General features: G+C 47.9%; 1 long non-coding RNA gene across 1 annotated transcript in view; it reads left to right on the top strand.

The window, feature by feature from the left end:
• LOC137230496 (uncharacterized) overlaps positions 1-12,589 on the top strand; it is a 54,977-nt gene extending 42,388 nt beyond the window's left edge. The window contains exons 6-7 of the long non-coding RNA XR_010946152.1: positions 9,220-9,419; positions 11,409-12,589. This is a non-coding gene — a long non-coding RNA (uncharacterized lncRNA). The remainder of the gene's footprint in view (positions 1-9,219; positions 9,420-11,408) is intronic.
• The last annotated feature ends 862 nt before the right edge of the window (positions 12,590-13,451 follow it).

The raw sequence follows: 13,451 nt of genomic DNA on the forward strand, positions 1-13,451 counted from the left end.
GGCAAATTAAAAGTCTCTAAACTTTCTTTATGTCTCCTTGGACACTCCAGCGGCTTTAACACTGCACTGGCCGGCCTGGCTCAAAGATAAAGAGGCAGGCTGGGGTCAAGGAGGATCTGCCTGGGCAGTCCCTTCCTGGCCAGTGGATGCTGGGTGGGTGGAGTGGTCGTGGGTCTGGGGAGCCCTGGGGTACCAGAAGGCCTCTTGGGGGAAACTTGCCTCCTGACCGTCTCCATCCTGTGGATGGCAGACACAGTCCCTGCCAGCCACCTCTGAGGTCCACCCTCAAGGAAAGGGTAGCCTGGGCCCGGCAGAGCTAGGTGAGCAGGCTGCCACCAGAGGCAAAGGAAGCCTCTCCCAGGCCTCCGGGGTGTCTTGGCTCCGCACCTACCCCCCCCACCCTTCTTGCTGAGTCCCAAGGCTGGTGGACCCCCAGAAGGGGTTGGTGGGCCAGGTCTGGTCCTACTACAGGTGAGGGCCTCCACAGCCTCCACCAGAAACCTTGCCTCAGCGCCTCTGGGCTCTCCCTGAGGGCCGAGAGGCAGCAGGCCTGGGTAAAGAGAGAGACTGGGACAGTCCCTGTTAATACTTGTCGTCCTGACATCATTAACTCTTTTCACTCCCCAGAGTGCCAGGGTTTCCTCCTATGTGTCAGTCGGGGGCTGGGTCATGCCACCTTTCCAGCAACAGCTGAGTCATAGGCACCAGCGGGGAGCCCTGCTGGGCCAATCGATCCTCTGGCTCACAGAAACGTGCCAAGATATGCAGAATAGAGGTGACGTTTGTGGGAGTGTACTGACTGGAAGGGGGCACGAAGGAGCCTTCTGGGATGCTGGAATCTAGACCTTGAATCGTGTGACGGTTACACGGTGCACACGTATGTGAAAACCCATTGAGCTGCACTTGCACGCTTTGCTATGTGTAAATTTAAATTTTGAGTAGTAACAACCAAATAAACATAGGCCTTGCCCTTAAGGCCTTCAGTTGGAATCCCAACTCTACCACGCCCCAGCTGGGTCACAGGACACATCGGCCAGTCTCTTCATGTATGGTAAACGGGGGGTGGGGGGGGGGGATATCACCTACCTCTTTCCACTGGCCTGTGAGCTCCATGAGAGTAGGAACCACAGAAAGTGTTCTCAGTAGAGAATAGGGACTCCCCTCTGTGTCCTCCCTCACCCCTACTAAGGGTCTAGCTTAAGAACTGCCAATATAAGAAGACCCTCCCCCACGCCGTAGGAAGGGCCATGGGTCTGAAGGGAACCCGCAGCTCCCCAGCAAACATCTCACCTTGTTCTGCCAACATCCCAGTTATGATGTGGCTTTTGGTGTGTCCCCACCAGCCTCTAGCTGCTCTTCCACAAGGGGCTTGGGGTGGCCTCTCTCTCTCTCCCTTGGAAGGGGAGGGCCAGAACTGGGGTGCTGAGGTGACACGGGCCTGGACACTGGAAATGAGGAGCGGGAGCCCTCAGAGGTTTTGGGGCTGCTGGGTTCGGCTTGGAGAGGGGCCAGAGTGGGCTTTGCTTTCCTGGGCAGGAAGGGGAGCATTGAAGAGCTGTGCTTAGGACAGAGGCCCTGCAATGAGACTGGTAATGGGACTGGTTCTCTGGGAGAGAAGAGGAATTGGCGATGATAGGGAAGTGCCCTGGTCTCTGGCACTGGGCACACCCAGGACCAGACCCTGCCCACTGGTTTACCTTGCCTCTCTCGGGGGGCCCCCCTCGGCCTGGATGTTCCAGGCTGCTTTGGAGGGGAGGGTCCTTTCCCCCCATCACTCTATCTGATCTTCTGCTAGGCTAGTTCGTGGCAATTTCTTGCTCTGTTTCTTTAATCCCTGATTCTCTTCAAGCGCAGAGGGAAGAGAAAAAAGCAAAAGCCGAAGGCCTGTTGGGGGGAGGGTTGGGGGAGGGGTGAAAGGAGCTGAAGGAGTGGCTCCAGCCCTCGGCATCCAGGCTTGATACGGGGTGGGGATAGCGAGGGCCTTCAAGGGTCTTCGACCAGAGCTGTGAGACCCAGGACTGAGGCTACCTCCTCTTCCTTGACCTCCCCATGATGGGCAGGGTCAGTGTTAAGTGGGCTGAGACTGCTGGGCTGCAGTCATCTTTATAGGCCAAGGACGGAGGCCTGGGGTGAGCAGCAAAAAAGGCAAAAGCTAGACCACGGGGGAGAAGATACTGTCAGCTCACTGCAGCTCTGCAAACTCCCAGGCCTGAGGTGACACCCAGGCAAGACTCCAGTCAGGGCTCAGACACAGTCTAGGCCAGTGTTGGGGGTCTGCAGACCCCAGAATGGCAGCTTTCCCACTGGCTGCTGGCGCTGGTGGCAGAGGAGGGCCCTGTGAGCTCAGGTGAACCCAAAGCTTTGTGCTCCCCTCCAGGGGCTTGCCCTGCCCCCCCCTCAGGCCTCTGAAACCTTCCTGCTTCCAGGAGTGGGGTGGGAGGGGCAGTGGTACAAGAATAAGCCCTGGAGAATGGAGCCCATGCGGAGCCTGCAACTTCTTAGAGGAAAAACTTACTGAGACGCTCAAATGATGGCAGTAATTAGGCCACTTATTTTGCAGAAGTCCAAATTAAATGGAAAATTTGGTGCTAATGAAAATGTTCCATTTTCCCCTTTTATTAAATCTAACTCTGTGCCTTCCAAGAGTTTGGGAATAGCCAGCCCCTGATGGCTTTCTCACAGCCAGTTCATATCCTCCGACTATAGAGCTGCTGAGATAGAACACACTCTCAGAGCCTCCAGTTACTGGCTCAATTGAAAAATGTCCTTCATAAGGTAGCAGCGTTAACCCACCCCCAGCCACCTCCTCTGCTACCAGCCTTCTGCCTGTCACCATCCTCTGCGTGGGCCTCTAGGAACCCAGGCCCAAGAGGGAGGGGCCCCATGCTCACTGCAGAGCTGGGCTTCTGGTCTACTCCTCCTGGATCCCGGGAAAATCTGAGCTCAGCCTCTTCTCCCAAGAGACCCCGGCCTCTACCACTCCAGGCTGCCTGCCTCCTGACAGCAGGAGTAGGCGGAAGCGCCCAAGATTCTGATTGGACCTGCACTTTGATCCCCCACTTACAAACTAGGGGCCTCAGGCAACCCCGTTTGCCTCTCTGGCCTCCAGTTTCCTCATCTGTACATTGGGGACAGTACTAGTGTCTGCCTTGTAGCGCATTGTGGGTGTGAATGGAGGGAGGGCCTCGCAGAGCCCTGTCCATGGTGGGGTAGAGCACCTGTCTGTGGTCACGTCCCTCCTTGAAACACCCTCTCTGGCTGGGCTTAGGACATGGCTTCTGTCACTCCAGCCTCTCCAGGATTTCCTCTGAAAGGCTTGGCAGAGGTGGGAAGGGTGGAGCTAGGGGAGGAGCAGGTTAGGGTCGGGACATTCCCCACACCAGGTTAAGCAGCAGGGGCGGAGCAGCCTACCCTGATCCCGCCAGCAGGAGGCATGGGCTTGGAGGCCTGGCTGTCCCGGATGGGGCTGTCAGTGGGAAGGAAGGTCATCTCCCACAGACACACAGGCTGGCTCAGCCCCAGCCCTCCTCAATGGGGCTCTCAAGCACTTGGCAATGGGACCTGAAGCAGACCTACAGCTTGAAGCACAAGCCACAGTGAACACCTACCTTTCAATGCAACTTCCAATTTGTCTACCCATAAAGGTTTCTCAGGAAACTAGTGTGTACCCAGCACTAGGCTTGAAGAAGTTGGAGACAGGAGCTTACTTAAATACAGCCATCATTTAAAATACTGGGCTGATCCCACTCATGCTTCCCATCTGGGTGATGAGCACCCCGACACAGACACCTGGTACCCAGATGAGAAACATGGCTGCCACCTCGACTCCTCTCTCTTCTTTGTCTTCCCATCCTTTCCTACCCCATCCTACAGTTTCTACTTCTTTGTTAGTTTACTATCTGATCACTCTCTGCCCTCTGCCCCACAAGGTTTCCTTTTCCTCTACCTCATTTCAGGCTCCTCACCAGAATTATTATAACAGTCCTTGCTCTCAGTCCCTCCCTCCCACAGGTCCCAGGGGGATCTTTCAAAATGAACATTTGAACTCCTCACCCTCTGCTTCAATCCCTTCAATCACTGTAAAGTTCCCATCGTGTTCAGGATAAAGTAAAACTTGATAGTTCACATATTCTGCATCTCCCCCAGTACGTCCCTCTTCGTCACACCCTCCAGTCATACCAAATAGCTTGTCGTTTCTCATACTTGGCGTGAACTCTGGTTGGTTTTGCTTTCTTAAGATTTCTTCTCACTTCTGAGACCCGAACCAGTTCTGTGTGGTTTGGATGAAGATGGGTAGGCAATCTAGGTCTGTGATCTAGGACGATAACAATACCCCATCCTTCTAGGCCCAGTGATTAATGCAGGAAGTGAACTTGATCCAAGCAGGGCCTATTACAATGCTCCCTGGGAACCATGGCTGAAACTTATGAAAGAAAATACTTCCTACTAATAATGTTATGATGAAAGTAAGTGAGTCTAGAGCTTTTGAGGACTGTCTGATCTATTACATAAAGAAAGCCTATTTGAGTGATATAGAGAGAATCAGAACCTGGAAATCAGTTAAGCTCCTGGATCCAGCCATGCCTGAACCCACTGCACATGACTTTTCCATTATGTAAGTTAAAAACAGTTTTTTTTTTGGCCTAGTTTGAATCTTGACTAAGACAATGGCTTAGTTTGCTTTACAAACTTTGTAAACTTTGTAAACTTTACAAAATTTACAAACTTTACAAAAATTGCTTTACACTATGTGTTCAAAACTGTCAGTAATTATCACCCCCCTTGTCTTGGAAAATAAGACAATTCATTTTGAGACTCATCTCAAATGTCAACAGCTCCAAGAAGTCTCTCTTTTTCCCATTCTGATTATGATAATACCCCTTCTGTGTGCTTCCGTATCTTACTTCATATTGTGTCATAATTACCCATTCCCACAACCAGATGTGATCATGTTGATGGCAGGATCCATGTCTAAGCCATCTCTATAATCCCTTTGCCCAGCACATGGTTATAGACACCAGGCAGAGTGTAGGCAGTATGATTCAATTAGTATAAAGATAAAAACCAGACAACTAATCAATATTTTTTTTAAAGATTTTTTTGATGTGGACCATTTTTAAAGTCTTTATTGAATTTGTTACAATGTTGCTTCTGCTTTATGTTTTGGTTTTTTGGCCGCAAGGCATGTGAGACCTTAGTTCCCTGACCAGGGATCAAACCCACACCCCCTGCATTGGAAGGTGAAGTCTTAACCACTGGACCACCAGGGAAGTCCCTAATCAATATTATTTAAGGATGCATACATAAGTAGTAAAACAGTAAGAAAAAAACAAGAAAATTATTATCCTAAACGTCAGGATGGTGGTTATCCCTGGGAAGAAGGAAGAGAATGCAGCTGGAGAGAAAGAGTCTGGAAAAATAATATTTTTAAATCTGAGTGATGGTTGCACAGATATTCATTTTATTATATTTCCTTGAATTCTATATATCATATGTATACTCTTTTACACACATAGTATAGTTCACTACAGGAAGAAAATGAATGAGATTTTTTAGATCTTTTTTACTGTTTTCTAATTTTATTGCACTGGAGTCATAGAATGTGCCATTAATTATATCAAATATTTAGTGTCTGTTAAGACATCCTTTGTGGCCTATTATATAGTCAATTTTGTTAATGTTCCATGTATACTTGAAATAAAGTGTAGTCCTTAATTATTAGACACAGGGGTTTAAACAAATGTTAAACAAATGTTTAATGTTATTAAACAAATGTTAATTGTGTAGTTCAATCATATGTATTCAACTGCTTATGTTTTTACTAATTTTTTCTGTTCCATCAGTTTCTGAAAAAGCAATGTTAAAATTTCCCATTATGATCGTAAGTCTGTCAGTTTCTCCCACAATTCTGTCAATTTCTGCTATGTAATTTTGCTTAATATACTGTCAATTTTTCCTCGTAATTCTGTCACTTTAAGGTTATGTTATTAATAGCAACCAGGTACAGCATCAATATAGATTTCTACTGAATTTTTCCTCTTGTCAGTAAATATTCACCTCCTTTAAATCTCAAAACTTTTTTGTCTTAAAAGCTCTTTTACTTGCTATTAACATGTCTCCTTTCTTTTGGTTAGTATTTACAATATATTCTTCTATCCTTTTACTGTCAAGCATTCTGCAAAATTATATTTTAGTTATTATGTCTCTTATAAACAACTTATGACTAGATTTTTAAAACCTTACCTTAGAATATCTCAGAATAAGTGGGTTTAATTCATTTAAATTTGTTGTGATTACTGATAAACTTGGACTATTTTATACCGTCTTTAAAATTTTTTACCATGTATTTTTCTTTTTTTTTTTTTTTTTTGCTTTCCTGTATTCAATAGGATTTACTGAGTTCTTTTTTTTTTTTTTTGGCGGTACGTGGGCCTCTCGCTGCTGTGGCCTCTCCTGTTGCGGAGCACAGGCTCCGGACGCGCAGGCTCAGCGGCCAGAGGCTCACGGGCCCAGCCGCTCCGCGGCATGTGGGATCCTCCCGGACCGGGGCACGAACCCGTGTCACCTGCATCGGCAGGCGGACTCTCAACCACTGCGCCACCAGGGAAGCCCCTGAGTTCTTTTTATAACCTGTTTTCTTCTCTCTACTGGTTTGGATGTTATATCTTTTTAAAAAGTCTAAATTTAGTCAATATCTTTATTTGCCTCCAACAATACAAAGATCTGTAAATGTTTTAACTCCAATCCCCACTCCCATCTTCTTGCTATTGTTATAAAATATTTTAGTTCTACCTTGTTTTTTAACACATTCTAAAGATTAGTCGTCATTTTCTGTAGTCAATGCTTATTTAAATTAACCAAACATGCTTTCTAATTTATTTGCTCATTGTTCCTTCCTCTTGGTCTCAATTTTCTTCTAAGTTACACCCCTTAGTTGTTAGTTCAGAGAGAATTGTGCGTTGTAAACACTCTCTGACTTTTTCTAATATCTTTTACTTTGCCTTTACTCCAAATAAATTATAAGTGGCCAGTTATTTTTCTGTAGTGCTCTGAAGATGTTATTCCACGGTCTTCTGGAATTAATTGGGCTTCTGAGAAGTCTGCTGCCAGCCCAACTGTTGTTCTTTTTTAGGAATTCTGCTGTCTCTCGTTGCTTTTCTCTGTTATTTAATGTTTTGAAGTTTCCCCATAATGCATCTAGATGTGGATTTTTTTAATTTGTCCTCAGGATTTAAGGTATTTAATCAATTTGAGGACTCAGCTCTTTCTTCAATTGTGGAAAATTCTTAGGCATTTTCTCTTCTAGGGTGCCCGCCTCCATTCTTTGTACTCTCTTCTTCTGGAACGATTGGGAATCTTTGAACAATCTGATTTCTCCTGATACTCCCTCATGGTGCCTCCTTTCCTCACGTGGTTGGTAACTTTTCGTTGAGCTTTTGTTTCTCTGAGCTTTAGCAGGGGTTGTGCTTCTAATGGAGTCTCAAGTACCGTATTTGTCATAATATTCCTTGCCAACCAGCTTCATGCTTCTCGTTGCTGGTTCCCTAGACCCATCTTATTCTCTCAGCTTGTGGATCCTAGGCCCCCAGGTAGTGTACATTTGGACTTCATACCTGCTTCTGGCCCATTCCCAAGGCTGCAACTTCTTGTGGACTTTTTTTCTCTCCCATCCACTGCCCCAGACACACAATACGTTTTCTTGTTGCTTGCTACACTTGTGAGTTTAGTTTCTCTAGTTCCATCTTCATATAGATGGCAGACTTTCAGTGCCCTCAGCTGTATGCAAGGGGTCTTAATTCTGTTTCTGTGGCTTTTCATGGGCAGGAGGCTAAATCTCCTGTCCCTACTTGGGTGTTAAAATGCCACTTCCTGTATCCAGTATCACTTCCTGCTTACCATCCTAGCAATAAATACACTCTTTTGCTGGTCCTGGAGATTTCCCGTTTTTTTTTTTTCCCCCCATGTAATGCTATATTGAACATGCCCATCCTTTTCATTATCTTTGTTTAGGGGTTTAGTTTAACCTTTGAAAAATATACAAAATATGGTTATTGTTATTTTTTATAGTCAACACTTGATTGAATTTACCAACATGTTTTAATCACTTCCTGTGGTCATCCATGGTCCCTTGCACCCCATTTGCCTTACCTTCATGTTTACTTCTCTTCTTACTCAAGGGACATCTTTATTTCAGTGAGGAGCTGTAGGGGCATAGTAGCTTAGTCTTTGCGTGTCTATAAGGGGGTTTATTCTGCCTGCACTCTTAGATAATAGATTAACAGGGTATAAAATTCTAGATTGATTGTCATTTTTTCTCCAGTATCGTGAAGATATTATTTCATTTTCTTCTCTCATGGGTCACTGAAGACGAACCTGCTGTTGATCTAATCTGATTTTTGTAATAATCTGTTTCTTTCTTCTGATAGCTTTTAAAATGATCTTTTTACCTTGATGTTCTGAAGTTGCACATGATGTGTCTGAATGTGGATCTATTTTTATTTTTCCAACTCAGTACACTGGGTAGATTTTTTAATCTGAAAACTCACATCTTTCTTCAATTTTGGAAAATTTTTGACAATTATCTTTTTAAATATTGCTTCTCTACTATTTCTTTCATTCTCTTATTAGATAACCTTTATTAGATGCATGTTAGAGCTCTTCAATCTAATTCCATGTTTCTCAATTGCATAATATATATATGCATTAGATATCTATCCTATCTTTCTACATGCAATCTAATATATATATATATATATATATATATATGCCTATGAGCTTTTGGTTTTCTCTTTATATAATCGATTGTCATTGCTCCTTGTATAGACCAGATCAGACCATTAAAGTGTGAACCACCTATGTAATTCTGAAGTTGACAATCCCTCTCTCTCTTTTCAGAAAATCTGGATAAAGAGAGTGATGGGTCCAACTTGTGTCACTGGGTACAGGGCATGCAGTGCAATAACTTAGATCACATGCCCACCTTGTGGTGGAGGTGGTGCCGGACACCTGGACTGAAAGCCTTATCATAGTCATATGGGGCAGAAAGAGGTTTTTTTCCCCAAGGCAAGAAGGAACAGTTCACCAAGGAAGGGAGATGGGATGATACACTGACCAGAACAAAATCATGGCTACCACAATCCACACTGGGACCCTTTCTCATGATCTGGAGTACCCGGGAAGCTTAAACTTACCCTTATATTTCTATTTCAACCCTTTGAGTTCCAGATAGGCAGGACCTCAGCTGGATGAACAGGAGAACACATTAGTACAACCCAGGAGAGGACCAACCTGGGAAAATCCTCCTTCCCTCAAGCTCTTCTCCAAGGACAGCAGAAGCTGAGAAGCACGCGGCAAGCTTGGTCAGCGTATGAAGTTCCTTCAGCTGAGACGTTTTCTCTACTTTTCCTCAAGCCCCAGAGGTGTGTAAGTAGACAAAGAGGCCTATGGTTCCAAAATCAAGGGAAGAGGGGTCTGGTGCTGAGCTGGGGCTCTGCCGTCTGTTGTCATGGTAGGAACAATCATTTGTTTGAGCCCTAGTCTGAGTAACCAGCCCAGGGTCATGGGATACTGGGCAGGTGGGCAGCCCACCAGGGGGCTTTGGTAGGAAGACAGGTGGTCCATGGATCTTGGCTAGCCAGGGCACAGACCCCTGCCTCCCACACCAAGGCTGCTGGGCTGGAAGGGAGATTAGAGGGAGGTTGGTGGGTTCCCAGGCAGGGGCCCTGGGTCAGTTTCTACTCTGTACCCCCAGTCCCCCCCCATTGAGGCCTGCTCAGCACTGCCACTGCTGCAGTCACATTTAATGGCATCTTTCATTGCATTTAGAGCTTGATTTGTTTACAAACTAATAAATATGATTTATAAAATGTGCCCGTGGTTTGCTAATTACTGCACATATGGCGTTTTCATTTTGTAAAACTGGCATTTGCATTCTTTGTAGATTATGACTTTGTGTCCCCAGTGCTAATTAGTCTGATTAGGCAGATAACTTCCCGGTTACTAGGCTAAGAGGCCGAAGGCTGTGGCACTCGGGGAGAAGGGCGGCTGATATGGTCAGCCTTGCCGGGAGGAACCAGGGAGGCCCCAGGACTGTGCTGAGGACCCTGGAATGTCAAGCAGCCCATTTTGTGTCCTTCCCCAAATCCAATTAAGCACAGTTCGTTAGCATGAATTTCTTAATCAGGCCTAATCTTCCCAGTGAATGCACAATTTCTGAATTGTCACAGAGCTGGGTCCGCCTGCAGGCGATCAAGGGACTGGCAGGGCTTTGGTAGGAGAGTGAAGGGACAGCAGGCTGCCGGACCCTTCCCAGTGGCCAGTGAGAAGGACACACAGTGCTGGGCTTGTTGACAACCAAGACCTCGGGTGACCAAAGGGGATCCCAGAACACTAGGCCAACTTATGAGCCTCAGACAGGAGGAGCCATGGCTGCTGAGCCTGCACGTCTGGAGCCTGTGCTCCGCAACGGGAGAGGCCACAACAGTGAGAGGCCCGCGTACCACAAAAAAAAAGAAGAGGAAGAGAAAGCACACTACAAATGACTGGCATTGGATCTCTCACGAACATTGGTGAGCTTGGGCCGGCACCAGATTTAATTTGTGTTAGAAAAATAAGATAAAGTTCCGTTGCTTGTATCCTGAGCATCGCAGAGCAATTTGCACCTGCTCCGTTACCTCCAAGGGAGATGATATCCCTAAAGCATTTAGTATAAGGTGTGGCAGGCATCTTTGAAGTGTTAGTTGTATTTAAGCGGTTCTTAGAGAAGGGCCCCCTACTGATGAATGTGCAATGGAGGAATTACAGTGGATGTTCTGTGGAATCGGCGTCGGTAGACTCTGGGTGAGGCCAGGCGAGGGCTTCCTAGTAACTCCGTGGCACTCCACAGAGGCAGTCCTGGGCCCCAGTCCCCACCCCCACCCCCTACCTTTGCTCCCAAAAAACATCTGGAAAGAACTTGGTCATACACTGTCCAACCTCCCTCCTCCCTGAGAACGTGTGGCTAGCTCTTCCATCTGTCATGGCTCAGGAGGCTGGATAAGTGACATGCCTGTGCCTCCGCCCCCCCACCCCCACCCCGCAGCTCCCTGTACTTTTCCGGTCACAATGCTTAACACGCTGGGTTGCAATGACTATTTTCCTGTCCTCTCACAGATCTGCGAGCAGCTTGAGGGCAGAACTGTGGCTGCCTTACTCTCTGCTGCAGCTGCGGTGTAGCTGAACTTGTTGGGTGGATGGAAGGACGGATGCACGGGTGGATGGATTTCCATGGGTTCTGGAAACCATCTCCACCTGTACAGGCCTTTGTCCCAGTTTGGTGCTGGGGCCTGAAGGGGCTGGTTCAGGAGAGGGACGGGGTGGGGTTAGGGCAGCAGCATTAGCTTGGCCTAATTCTCTGTCTCTTTGGGCAGGAGAGGACCGGAGGCCTCGCAGACTCAACAAGGGAGGAGCTAGGGACCCAGGATCACCTGGGCCCAGGTTGGCCTTCCTCACGGAGTCAGGAACCTGGGAGGAGCCACAAACCTACGCTTGGAGGTCTGGGAAGTTCTAAGCGGAGAGTCCTGCCCGTGGAAGAAGAAGACTTCAGATCTGGTCCTGCTTGACCTTGGAAGGGTCACTTCCGCCATCTGAGCTTTCATTTTCTCCTTTGAACAGCAGAGATCAAATAGCCTTCCAGGCTTCCTCCCTGATTCAAAGAAGTAACTGCAGACAGGGAGGGACCAGTGCGTGCACACATGCTTGTGGGTGTGCTGGTGTGAAGGTGAGTGTGTACATGCGTTGGGGAGGGAAGCGAGTGCAGATTGGCCCAGGCAATGCCAGTCCTGCCACGGCCTTCAGGAGAGCAGCACTTTGTACAAGGGTCAGAAGTTTCCTCAGAACTCAGAGGGGTGGGCCCGAGCCCCCGCCCCATCTCCCAGTTTGACGTGAGGGAGGCAGTGTAAGAGGATTGCCTTGGCCCGTCCATTTGACTTTCATAACGAGCATCCTGGTGTAGGGATATGATTCTTTCTCTTTCTTCGAAAATCTTAATATATTCTGCTTTAAAATTGTTTTGAAGTAATAAAGGGATTTTCACAGGCAACAGATGAGTCTCTGGACAGACTTAATCTGAGGCCAAAAGCCAGAGACGGGGATTTACCTCCCATAATGACTCCTTTCAAGTGAGACAAAGGGGAAGAAGGGGATCCACAGAGGGGCAGCGCCCCAGAAACCCCTGCTCCTGGCCCAGAAGCCTTGTTTATGAGCAAACCCAGGCCAGCAGCTCCACGAACCCCACCTCAGCCAGGTGTTCGCTGCCACCATGGCCACGGCTCGACTGCCTCAGCCTACCTTAGGGGTAGGCTGATCTGTCCCGATCCTGGCTGCACAGCCACGGTCAAAGCTGGGGAGGGGCACTGAGGCTGAAAACCACAGCGAGGTGTTAATGGGGCAGGGCAAAAACCCACAAGCCCAGCTCAGAGCTTCTCCCCAGGCTCCAGACCCACACATGCAACCGCCTGGACACCTCCCCTTGGATGTCCCACCTGTGCCTCCAACTCACTGTGTCCACAGCTAGACTCATCACCAACTCCCAGGCCTGCCCCACCTCCTGTGGTCCTCATCACCAAGATGGTGTCGCCCCTTTCCTGATCAGGGCACCGAGCCGGGTGGCATTCTGGAAGGGAGTGGGATGCTCACTCCCCAGAGACTCTCCAGACTCAGAGAGGGGCCAGTGGGCATTCTTCACCTGGTCAGAAGTCACCCCCCACCCCCCGCTGGGGACCAGGCTGATGGGAGCCTTCACTGCAGGAAGTTCTAAGGAATAGAAGGATGAAGGGTCCACAGACAACCCCCAGGGGACCCAACTTCTCTCTGTGTTTCCCGTTCTCTTCAAGGCCTTCCCAGAGGGACTGAAACTGAGTCCTTCGTGATTTTGAGGCACATCCCTTTGTGCCTCCACACTGGCCTTCTGGTCTTTAGATTATGTCTAATGGCCTGGGTAATAAGGCACACTCTGTACAAGCATCCTTATACCTCCTATACTCAGCACATATGTGCACAGGTGCTCACACAACACCCTCCCCCAAACAAGTGCAGATGTCTGGGCACCATGTATCTGAGCAACTGAAAGTCCACATGTGCACATGAAGGTAAACCCTCATACACTGGGCTGGGAAGTCTCACTTTGCAGCCCAGGGTAAAAAGACGTGATGCAGGCCAGTAAGTACTCCCAAATTTCTAGGGAGAACCCTGAGATGAAAGGAAAAAGAAAAAAGGAAATGATGTCGCCTTTTTCATGAGCTGGGGCCACAGTCCCAGAGGCCTCCTTTGGGTCATGGGCAGTGCTGCTCTCGGGGTTGGTCAAAACTCCTGAAACTGGGGCAGAAGGACTCTCTGCCTGGATGCGCACTGAGGGTATCTTCTGTGTCTCAGGTCCCTTCTCAGGCCTTTAGGTCAGCTATTATATTGTGGGA

The sequence above is a fragment of the Pseudorca crassidens genome, chromosome 9 (genome assembly GCF_039906515.1).
Source record: "Pseudorca crassidens isolate mPseCra1 chromosome 9, mPseCra1.hap1, whole genome shotgun sequence".
NCBI lineage: Eukaryota > Metazoa > Chordata > Mammalia > Artiodactyla > Delphinidae > Pseudorca > Pseudorca crassidens.